At 39.7% G+C, this 12,609-nt stretch overlaps 1 protein-coding gene across 1 annotated transcript in view; it reads right to left on the bottom strand.

Annotated features, from left to right (window-relative positions):
- The window catches only part of LOC143510048 (transmembrane channel-like protein 2-B), a 69,251-nt gene that overhangs the window by 55,300 nt on the left and 1,342 nt on the right, over window positions 1-12,609 (bottom strand). The window contains exon 2 of the mRNA XM_076999037.1: window positions 12,233-12,313. The gene's annotated coding sequence lies outside the window, so the exon portion shown is untranslated. The remainder of the gene's footprint in view (window positions 1-12,232; window positions 12,314-12,609) is intronic.

Genomic DNA, 12,609 nt, shown 5'->3' with positions numbered 1-12,609 from the left:
TCTGTGCCCACCTTAGCCCACGGTCTGTTTGGTATCTCATGTCAGTGTTTCTTTTTGCTGCTTTTAGTCCACCGACCTGCAGATGTCACGCTTGGTTACATACGTCTTGATCTATTAGTTAATGCCCGGCCAGTATACACACTCTCTGGCTCTCCTTAAGCATCCTTCCACCCCAAGATGTGAGGAATGCAGGTGATGCATGGTGTCTCTCCTAAGTGCATTTGGTATGACAACATGTTCACCCCGAAACACTATTCCATCTTGATGGCTCAGTCCATCCTGGAATGAAAATAAGGCCTGATTTCATTCTATGTTTGTGTCTTGTCATTCAGCCATTTTGCATGGTTTCAATGAGAGTCTGCAGTGTCGAATCCTCTATTGTTGCAGACCGGATTGAACTGAGACTGTCTGCTAAGATTGGTACATGCTGTAGCCATATGGTGAGCCATATGGTGAGCACTCAGGAAGATGTCAACGTGTCTGCTAACACCATATCTTTTCCTGGTAGGTATACAACCATGACATCATACTTCTGAATATGCATCATCATTTTTTGCAGTCTTTTGGGTGCACTCAGTAGTGGTTTCCTCACTATGTTTTCTAAAGGTTTGTGGTCACTGTACAGTTACGCTGTGTCTATAGGTGTACTGATGGAATTTCTCCAAACTGATCATTGCTAAGAATTCTTTTTCAATTTGGGCATAGCACTTTTCTGTCTGGGTCAGTGCTCTCATGGCAAATGCTATGGGCTTACCCCCTTGGACCAGTGCTGCACTCAGACCCGTCTCCGAAGCATCACGCTGAACCATCAGCTCTTCATCTGGACTGTAGTACTTGAGCACTGATGTATTCGTAATTGTCTGTTTCAGACTGAGAAATGCCTGGTTAAGCTGATCTGGGGTGGGTTTCCCGATAACGAACAATCTTAGAAAGTTACGAACAACTTTAAGAACGACGTAACTTTAAGAACGCCAAATTTACGAGTGTTTCCCAAAAGCCTTCGTAGTCTCCAAATTTACGAACGAGTTCTAAGTAGTTCTTAGTTGACTCCGCCTCTGCAGCTGCCCTGGAAAATCTCCGCTAGTCGAAAACCGAACCACCGATTTACATAATTTTTTTCATAATTACGCCGCAAAAGCATCATTGGCAAAATGACAATCATAAAAACTAACAACTAATAAGTGTTGACATTTCAAGTACAAGGAAAAAATGAGTAGAACATATTATTACCTTTGCAATTCTGACCGATCGTAGGCTTTTATCAAGGCTATAAATAGGGCACACAATTAACCTTTCACACGTTATTCAAAACCATGGCAAACAAGCAGAGAAAATGAAACTTTCTGTCGAGTGAACTGAGCCAAAAACAAAAGTATAGCCTACTGTTTTCAATAGCTCAAGGAAGTTCATCAAATTCAGAAAAAAAAACAAAAAAAACTGTAGTCAAGTGAAAAATAAGGGGGCAGGACTCAGAAAGGAGAGGGCTAAGACTGGTGGAGGTCAAATGTCCACAAGTGCCTTCACTGTTGAGGAGGAGAAGGCACTGGGGATACTGGGCCCCACAGCTACTGAAGGGACACCAGGGGATTTGATACAAGCTTCAGAGTGGATACCCACTGTCAGCTAGTATATATATATATATATATATATATATTTATATTTTTTTTTTGTTGCATGGCGAAGCAATGCTTTAGTAACAGCATGCACACATTTATGTCAGCTTTGCTTAGTCCGTGGGCATCACCAACAGTCTGCAGAACAGTCTGTGGCATAAAATCGGAGGGCGGTCAGTAACTGCGTCGTGGAGCTAAGGGCAAAATTCTGTATTCAGGCAAACTACATGGCTTCGTGGATTACGTCGTCTTCTTAAATTATGTCTTCTATTCAAAGCCAGTACTCTGAAGAGCTGCTATGTTCATCACACAAGCACAATTGCTAGCCTTAATCCAAGTTACTTATATGTGCTACCGATTAATCAATCCATTTTATTGGTTAAGTTAAAACAAGCTTAATAGGCCAACTTGTATCCATTTATTTGCAACGAATACATTAATTTTGAGTCTGAAACGCTGTTGACTGCACGATGACGGAGAGACTTAATTAAATATTGGGAAGATATAAACTAATGCTAAATAATTCAAAGTAGTACATTTGATTTCTGTTGACACATTGTGGTATATGCGATGTAAATACTTCAAAAGAAAATAGGCTACTAGGCTAATTATACACATAAACGCAAATGTAGTAATGCCGTGATTAAAACCCGCGCGAGTGAAATTAGCGCCTCTATCATTTTTGAAGTAGAACTGCACGAGAGCTTCGAGTTAAGAAGTACTTAGTGAGTTACGAATGGGTCCGGAGATTCTTAACTTACGAACGACTATAAGAACGACGTAAGTTACGAAGAGTTTCGGGAAACACTCGTAAATTTAAGAATATTCGTAAGTACGAGGTTACGAAGTACTTAGAGTTACGAACGTTTCGGGAAACCCACCCCTGTTCATTTCCACTCACCAGGGTATCTGCACATTTTTAAATCTCAAATTCAATGACTTTTAAGATATTTTTTTAATACCTCACAAGAAAAAATAATACTATTACTGGGGATGCAGGTGTGTTCCACATGGTTAACGGGGGGGATGGGGTGGCGAACAAAAATTGTTGACGTTGTTGAGGCCGTATACTCCAACGCTAGAAATCTAGCACTAGGACCCTGGAGTGGTTAATTTCTGCATGGTCCTAGCGCTAGATTCGGCAAAGTTCACATCACGCCAGAACAACTGAACAACACACACTTATAATAATTTAATGCCTCCCCTCATAAAATTCCAGACATTTTAAGACATGTTTAGGCCTTGAATATGGAAAACTAAATTTAAGACATTTTAAGACTTTTTAAGGACCCGCGGGTACCCTGACTCACATTCTTTGTGTGTTAACTGTCTGAAACCAGGTTTCCATCCAAACCTTTTGAAAAAATAATGCGCAATTTCCAAGTTTCGGCAGAAGAAAATGCAAATTAAGCCTCGTTTCCATTCATTACAGTTATGCGAATAAACTTTAAATCACGTGAGAGGACGCCAAACAATAGTGGTTTTTACATCCATCTGGCAGTTACGCATTTTTGCACGTTGAGGTTTTGAAACATTTTTTTCTTTTTCTTTTCTATACATGGAGAAGTTAAATTCAATTTTTGCTCTCTCCAGAACTGTTTTTGTATGCATTTGCCATCTTTACATCGCGATCATGTACAGAACCACATGACTTGAGGCATGATACGTCATCGTTTATGCGAAAAACCCTTTTCCATCCAGTTTTTCCAAATTTTGGCGATGTGATAGTCTAACTTTTCCACCTCCTCCCAGCATAAAAATCTTTTTGCAATATTTGGGGCTTTTTTTGAATTTTGGACTTTTTCCATCCAGCTTTTTTCATGCGCATTTTCAAAATGCACAAAAACTCGGTGGATGGAAAACCCTTTAGTGAGGCTGACAGTGGTCAGACCAATGTGGAGAGAATTTGGCCAGGTAATTCACCATTCCCAATAACCTATGAACTGCTTTGGTTTAGGCATTTGTTTTATAGCACGCACCTTTTCAGCTGTCAAGTGATGTCCTATGTATATAGCCTCCTCTTACCTCAGCTTCAGTTTGTCTGAATTCAGTCTGTTCTTTTGTCTGCATCTAGACAGAAACGTTCTCAACTTTTCATCATGATCTTTCTGAACCATGTCTTGGGTGCAGTGGCGGATCTAGGATTTTTCTGAGTAAGGGGCCATCAAGGGGCCACAATATTCATAGAGGGGCCAAGTATTTGTCCAACATCATTGCACACAATAGCACACAGTCATTTGTTAATATCCCTCAACTTTTAACTTTCATGGCATTCAGTAACAGTAAGTGAATGAGTGCATAATTCACTGAAGTTTAAAGACTATTTACAGAATGAAAAGCATACCATCAGGTCCTACTGGAGCAGAACAATCATTTGACGTCTGCACAGGATTCTGTGCACCACACTAGAAGATGTCTGAAAGCAGCAAATGACAAATTATTTAACATAAGCCTAGTGTCACAATACACACGCAATCAGTTATTACTTTCCAAGTAGCCTCTAACCATCAGATCCTGTAGGACAGGGATGGGCAACTGGCGGCCCTCACTCAGTGCGGCCCGCAAATAGATCAATAATAATTTAATAATTAAAAGAAAAAAACCGATAGAGCAGGACTGTTTTGTTCTTGTCACGTAGGGCTACGCCCCCCCTCTCCCGTGTCGGTGTTGTTCCTTGCCCGGTTATCCCGCCCTGCGTGTCTGTTGTCCTGGTTTTCCTCTGTCTGCCACGCCCGTGTCGTCATTGTGTTTAGTTGTGTCTAGTTTAGTCCTGTGTACTTGTATCTCTGTGTTTCGCCTGTTGTCCGTTATTTGTGGTTTGTACGGTTTTGTGGATTATCTGTCATCGCTGTTCAGATATTTTCCGTCTCCGTTGTCTTTCTCCGTTGTGAATGGCTCTCCTGTTACGACTCCTGCCTGTCCTGTTGACCACTTGGATGGCTCTCCCGTTTTGACCCGTGCCTGTACAAATGACTTCGCCTATGGAATTCCCCTTATTATATCTCGCTCTTCTCAGCGTTTGTGTCTGCCTCCTCGCTCCGCAACGCGCTACGCGTTACAGTTTTTTGATATGAAGGAGTTCAAATTCCTTTTTGCACTTTTTTATTAAGCAAATGTTTTGTCTTTGTTGCTTATTAAGGACATGTTAATGCATTTATATGCAGAAAATAGATGTATGATGGTGCAATAAACATACAGATCTGAATTCATTGAAAATGTGTTCTTATTGAGAATAATTTGTAGTGTCTTTCATATTCAATTATTTGAAGTGCGTGGTCATGTGGCCCTCCAATAATAGTGCTGAAAAATGTTTGGCCCTCTTTATCATGGAAGTTGCCCATCCCTGCTGTAGGATCAGCACTGATTGGTGACTCTGGTGGCTCAGTAGAAGGGGGAGTTAAGTCATCAACTTCACTCTGCTTGTCCTTATCAGAGAGAGTCCTGTCCCAATTTGTGGCTAAAACACAAATATATGTCACAAACTATTCAGCATAGTGTTGTCACGATACTAAGAATTACAACTTCGATACGATACTTTAAAAAGTATTGAAATTCGATACGGATTTCGATACCAAAGTCAGATACTGTGCTCATTTCCGTTTTAAAGGCTTTTTATTTATTTTTTTATAAACAAACAAATGAATATTGTATTTTGTTTCACAAATGTCAAATAAATAAAAGGTGTAGTCCCTACCACATTAAAACAGAAAAATAAATAATTGCACATTAATATAAATTAACATAAATTATAGTAGTGCACTCTGGAATTCACATTTAGAAGTTAAAAAAGGCTAGTGCAAAAAGTGTATTTTAAGTATACTTTAAACAACTTTAACTCTTTAAGTAACTAAAACTTCAGTATTAGGGTTCAGTATTCATAGATGATTGATCCATTGTAGTACGATCACTCTTTTTTTCTCCCTGTATGCTGTCGCACTTACGGCTCTTAAACCAAGAATATGACATTTGCTAGGATGCCATAATCGGACACATAATTTTGTATGCTATAATACTAGAAATGGGAATAATCACCAACCTCTTGGAATGTTTTGTACAAATATGCGTGCCTTCAGGTGTTTGGCCAGATTCGTTGTGTTAAGCTAGGTTTAAACTTTCGCGAGTGACCGCAGCGTGCGAGTCCGCACACCTTGTCCGCGTGCTTGAAAATGCTTGAAACAAATAGCTGTCTGACTGAACCGTTCTCTTGTATTACGTTAACAAATACGAGCCTCTTGTAATTCCAGGACGAAACATGAGAGAACGTGAAGACGTTAAAATTGGGCGTTATTATTTAACAACCATTAAATAATGTGATACAAAAGCGAATAATTTCGAGTATATGTATAAATATTTAACTAAAGTTTAACGTGCTGGGAAATATTGACCCTACAAAACAACCCTACAAACATGACTGTTCATTGCGCTGCGGCGCGCACTAAGTTACAAAATTCTAGAGGTGCACGACCTCGCGAATTGACAGCGCGTGAGGCTACTGTGATTACATCATTTTCACCACGCGGACCCTCGCACTGCTCGCGGTGCGTCAAGTATAAACCAGGCTTTAGCACCCTTCGTTGAAATGTTCCGAAAGCACCGCCTGCAAACTGGCTTGTTCATGTCCTTCGGTTTTCCATCTGTATCTGCTTCGAATCCAAAGTATTTCCACACAGCACTTCTGCTGCTTTCCTTGTTTAATTAAGACGAGCTGCGAACACACTGCGTTTGTTTTAGCTGCCATTTCAACATTACCAACTGTTCTGTGCATTACGGCACCTTGGGTGGGTCAAACGAAAGCGCATTTTATGTAAAAAGAATCGATTGTCTCCTTTGGTTGGTACAGCTTTAAAGCACCGTTTACAGACCGGTTTTGATGTGTCCACGAGGTTGCCATGACTGTCTGAAATGTATGCAAATAATTCCATATTTCGCTTCGTGCGTGTAGTTTTTCAACAAGCTGAGGACGGTTCACAATATTGCTTGTATTATCAGCCATCGTACACCGTTTCTTCTTATTCTGCAGAGAGGAGGCAAGCGCTGCACTGCTGTATGCGCACACTGCCCCCGTGTGGCACTCTTTGGAAATACTGCTCTTAAAAAAAAAAAAAAAAAAAACGCACTTAGTCCTATAGCACCGATACTAAGCAAACTGGGTATAGTACCGTTTTTAATGACGAAGTATCGCGATACTACTCTAGTATCGGTATACCGTGCAACACTAATTCAGCAGAAACCATGTTGTCTACAAGACCACATTATTATTTATTTAAAACTAGGGCTGCCACTAACGACTATTTTTCTATCCATTCAACTATTGACTATTTCGATTGGTCGACTAGTCTAAACGATTAATTATCTGCAGAACAAAAAACAAAGAAACTGGCTCTCTTGTAAATTACATATATTCTGACAACATAATACAGAACAAAAAATGTAAAACAGCTTTATAGTGCAAAATGTTAGTGCAAAACTTTACTCTCCAGCATAGTAAACATAAAAAAAGAGGGCTTATTCAGTGATGTAACTTGAAATTCCACATTTCCTTTATCAAATTCAAGTTTTTTTATATTAAACAAAGTGCATATTATTAAACGCCTTTGTTGCATGTGACAGTCACGCTGTCTACATTCTGATTAAGAATGGGGCTGCCCTCACTTTAGCCTAAATTCCAGCACTTTTCAAACCTGAAACACAAAGCAACATTAATTTTCGTCAGGTAAATGTTCATTCCCCTGTTTTTGAGGGGTGTTTCTTTATACTACCACATATCGTTACGGACAACACTGCACAGATTGTGACGCGGCAAGTTTAAACGCTTCCACAGGTTCGTGCGAGGTGTGCGGACTGCGGAGTCGCGCGCTACGGTCACTCGCAAAAGTATAATCCATAATAAATAATCTGAGATTTTTTATTATTATTATTTTTTGCTGATGCTGGTCCAGCGTGGCGCGTGCCATAGGTTGCCGACCCCTGCTGTAGACTTTTGCGAAGCTCCTTTGTGACGTTCGTGGGTCGGCGAAGGACGAGACACAGAATCCTCTTTGGACTGACGTCACTTTGTTTATTTTCAAGGATTGCACAATAGCGCACGAGCAACATACAACTCTCACACACACAGCAACGTGTAAACTCAGACAACTACGAGCACAGGACACTGTGCGAACGCACATTAAATAGACAAACCACATTAGCCCCATGTGATTACGAGACGATTCACAGGTGAGACACATTATTCACACGACATAACCATAACCACGAAGATCCACAGACGCAGACAAAGCACGTGGACTACGTATACACACGCCCAAAGGGGAGGGGCCGGGGTCCTCAACGTGACATCCTTTGGCTCTGCTGCAGCCGGCATTTTTTTTTTTGAGTGGCGCTGACCAATGACTGGAGACTCTCTGATGTCACGCGTTGAGGAAAAACATTTCTTTGAACGGACGCATTGTAGAAATTAAAATGGAACATTAATAAACATTTAAAAAAATAAATAAATGTAAAAAAAAAACCCAAAACCGATGCATCGACTTAAAATATTGAAGTCGACGTATTTTCTGCGTCACGTAACGTAAGTTGTTGAGCGGGGGGGATGGGGGGTATTTCGCGATCGATCGCCAGTGGAGGGCGGCATAGATATGAATCGGAGGTAAATAAACTAGATGTTTTTTTCTCGCCGTGTGAAATCGGAAGTGTGGCGTGTGAGCGTGTGAAGACGGTCAAATGCGTGTGTCACACGCTCAATGCGTGAGACTTGAGAGCCCTGATAAAATTTATTTATTATAACTAATTTGTATTTTTGTTTGTTCCTAATTATTAGGCCTGTGTAACTTTAATGTGTTCCACAAATGCACTAACTGATGAGACCAATACGTGTAGCTACAACTAGACGCCAACTGAATCAATTTGTAGCAAACTTTGGTTGAACTAAATCATCATATATTGCTAGTGTGTACACTCAGAGTGTGAATTGGTTTTTAGTATTGCACTGCGTTACATTTAATAATTACATCATCAGTGTTGCGAATAACGGCGTTAGGTAACGGCGTCATTTTGTCAGTAACGGGATAATATAATTAATTACTTTTCCTGTTGTTACAACGCCGTTGACGTTACTGGTCATTAAATGCGGTGCGTTACTATATATTTATATACCAACAGTAATCCAAGCGGACCGCTGCCCAGGCTAGTGAGGAGTAACAGATATCGATAGGTCACAGTTCTCGGTGTAACACCTGTTTAACTTAACAAGTCAGTAAGCGATTGGGTAAGGCAGCGTTATGGTAACCAATCAGAGCCCGTGTTTTTACACGCGTGCCGGAGCACACCAGTGACCAGACGGTCAGTGACACACGACACAAACGAAGAGGCAGAAATGGCAAGTCAGGAGCAAGCCGAAGAAAAATTAGCATTTTCAAGGTGGCGATATAAACATTATTTAGTTCCTGAATGTCTACCAGACTGGGTATTTGATTTCTTTAATTAAGAATAGAGGTTTTATTGTTAGGTTTACTTCTGTTGTGAACAAACCTGTTGTCTCAGGTTGAGAGAATTTAATTTAATTTGATAGATGTAAATGCACTTTATATAGTGTAAAAGGATTTTTATCCTGGACTGGTCTGTGGATGTGCAATAAATATCAAAAGTTAAACACCTTTCTGATCTACTCATTTCAACTGACGGCGAAAACTGCTTTTTCAAAAAATCCTTATTCACTGGCATATAATTTTTTTTTTTACTGTAATGCAAATAGTTACTTTTCCTGGTAACGAGTTACTTGTATTATAGAGTAATTCAGTTACTAACTCAGTTACTTTTTTGAACAAGTACTGAGTAACTATAACTAATTACTTTTTAAAAGTAATGTTCCCAACACTGTACATCATACAAACGTTATGCAAACGTTAGGCGATGCGGGCTCACGAATTACACGACTGGGGAATCGCCACTCATCTGGCTGCCGTCCAAAAACACGAACACGAAAACGAAACTCTCGCGATAACCAGCAAACACCACGTAGAAGAAAAAACAATGCTAGATATCTGCCGGGCGTCTGCGATGAGTCGGCGACTACTCGGCGAGCGTCTTTCAGCAGTTCACACTACACGACTGAGCGAGCGCCGAGTGATCCCCGATTTGCCTCCGACCACAGTTTCTGTCGGCGATCTACAAAAAAATTGTGAAGCCTAAAATCGTGTAGTGTGAACCGGGCATTAGCTAACTTATTTTTCGTATATTAATGTTGATGGGCCCCCTAGCTAAATTCGCCTTGAGCCCCCAAATTGCTAAGTCCGCCACTGTTTACACGTTTGTAATGTGAACATTGGCTGTATTAGGTCAGGGATGCTCGGGAGGTTTTTCTGTCACTTTCTTGCTACCGGTGGAGAACGTTTGCTTATGTGATCACGTGACTGACCGGCTTCATTTGATTGGTCACTCATACTCGGGTGACAAGACGTTGGTCAGTCTTCTCACTGAAAAGACGAATTATTTACAAAACGAAAGTAACGGTAGGGCGTGGCGCAAATCCGATTGTAACGGAGTAAAAGTCGCGTTTTTCTCAGCACATATTTACTCAAGTAAAAGTAAAAGTCGTTCATATTAAAACTACTCTTACAAGTACATTTTTGTCCAAAAAGCTACTTGAGTAAATGTAACGGAGTAAATGTAATGCGTTCCTACCCACCTCTGCATTAAAGTTATGGAAAATCATCACTATGAGGTGTACATGTGGGGGAGCGCACATGCGCTCTAGCCATTTTTGGCAGCAGGTTGCAGGTAGCTGACGGTTAAAGAAAATGGATATACGGCGTTTTTTCAAGAAGAAAGGTAACGGTAGTTAACTATGTAAACATTGTGGAGCCATCTGATAGCTGGTTAAAAACACACATCTCCGAATCAAAACACACAGATCAAACCCACTGTGTGCTAAATACATTTACATTTATGGCATTTAGCATAAATGCAGCTTGTCACTAGTCAGCTTCGGAATTAGTTAGCTAACCTAGTTAGTTAACCTATCTAGCTAGTTAACCTAGATAGCTTAGGTAGTGAAGGTTTGAGAAAAAAAAACCCTTATATAGCTAGTTATCTTATAGCTAGTTATAGTTAGTATGTTCAACATGCCCTGATGTACCTGATAAGCTAATAACTATTTCATTTTCAAATTGTGTTTAATAATTTAGGATTGTAGGACTGTAAGCTATAATGAATGAAAATCCATTTAGTTAACTAGCAGTTAACTAGTTAGCTAGAATGTGGACGTTGTGGATAGCCAGAATTTAGTACAATACTTTATGATGGTAGTTTAAAGTTTCTTAACCCTGGTCACTGCCCTAAAATTGTGTGTTTTCCACTGGAGCCAACTGATCAGCTAATAAACAATCCTTTATTGAGTTTACACAGCACAGCATATCACCACTTACTTTATCAAGTGTTTTTAAAAGAAAACTTTAGAATATGCATAAATGAATGAATGTTGCAAAAAATAATTTATTTTTAATAGTTGAGGGTTAGGGTTTGTTAGAGTTTGTTTAAATCTCAAGTATTGTGGTGTAATTTATTTCCTAATACAAACAAAGAGAACTTGAGAGGAGAACAGACAACAGGAGAGGAGAACAGAGTAGAACTGGAGAGGAGATGGGAGAAGACAATACAAGCGGTATGGAAAACACATTATTAATAAAATACACATGTTTTTAGTATGTGGAGAGACCTGAAATGAACTGAACTGATCAGGACTAGACTGAAGAAAGAACAGGTTAGAAGAAGAAAGACTGTGCAAAAACATACAGGATAGATAATAAGGAATTCTTAAAGAGTATTAATTGTGTAGACCCCTTAGCACTAATAATTATTGATATTTCTTTCAATAATTTGTTTCAGTGTGTCATAAAAGGTAAAAGAACAATTTAGAAACAAGTGAATTGTTTACATTATTACACAGTTGCATGAAATCCATTGTTGACATACTGTTTTGCATACTTTATTGAGGAATGGATTTACTGATGGAATATACTTGGTCCATGTCCTTTAGTAAAAGCTCACTATCTTTAGGTCACCAACAGTCATTCTGCAGAATTTGTGCACCCTTTGTTAATTTCTAAATCTGTTGAATAAAAAAATATATAACTCCATATTATAGTGTTAAACATTATATATCAGGGTACGTATTGTAAAAAAAAAAAATTATATATATATATATATATATATATATATATATATATATATATATATATATATATATATATAAAAATATATATATAAATTATATATATACCCTTATATATATATAATATAATTAATTGTGCTGAGCCCCGGATCTTTACATACCCAGGCAACGCCCCTGCTCTCTCTGCTCTGTTTCAGCTTCTGGCTAGTGTCACGGTAGGCCGGCCCAGAGGCCACCAGAGGGCGCCCAAACACACACCTTCGGGCACACCCACAACCACACGCAGCACACCCTCACAGCCTCGGTCACTCCCACCTTCCCGATCACCAGAATACTAGCACCTGTCTCTAATCAGCTGGGGTGTATTTATTCCCACAGGTTGCGCCGTCCAGTGCTGCGCATTCACCTGGCTACCCCGCCTCGCTCCATGGGAGAAAAGAGTGTTACTCACCTGTGTGCCTTAGTCTTCGTTGCTCGCTTGTCTTCTATTTCTTTTTGCTTTACTGTTTCTACTGCCGTGGTGCCTGAGTTCCTAAGTTTCAATGGAAAATAAAACAGGTCACCCTCAGCCTCTGTCTCCTGCTGCTTCTGTCCCAGCGTCACAGCTGGCTCAATCTTTTGGCCAAAAATTGCTGAATTCCTGCCTGACACTGACCCTTTCTTTTTATACTCTCTATCATTGCCAAACATTATATTTAATTTTAACACATGTTACAAAGAAGAACATGAATTTGCATTTATTAGCGAAATGCTAACGTTCATGTCTAAACACAAGTAGGGCCTCGGTTAACACTACTGTTAACCAGTGTTGGGAACGTTACTTTAAAA

This window comes from Brachyhypopomus gauderio, chromosome 3 (genome assembly GCF_052324685.1).
Source record: "Brachyhypopomus gauderio isolate BG-103 chromosome 3, BGAUD_0.2, whole genome shotgun sequence".
NCBI lineage: Eukaryota > Metazoa > Chordata > Actinopteri > Gymnotiformes > Hypopomidae > Brachyhypopomus > Brachyhypopomus gauderio.
This window is presented reverse-complemented; position numbering and strand designations above follow the sequence as displayed.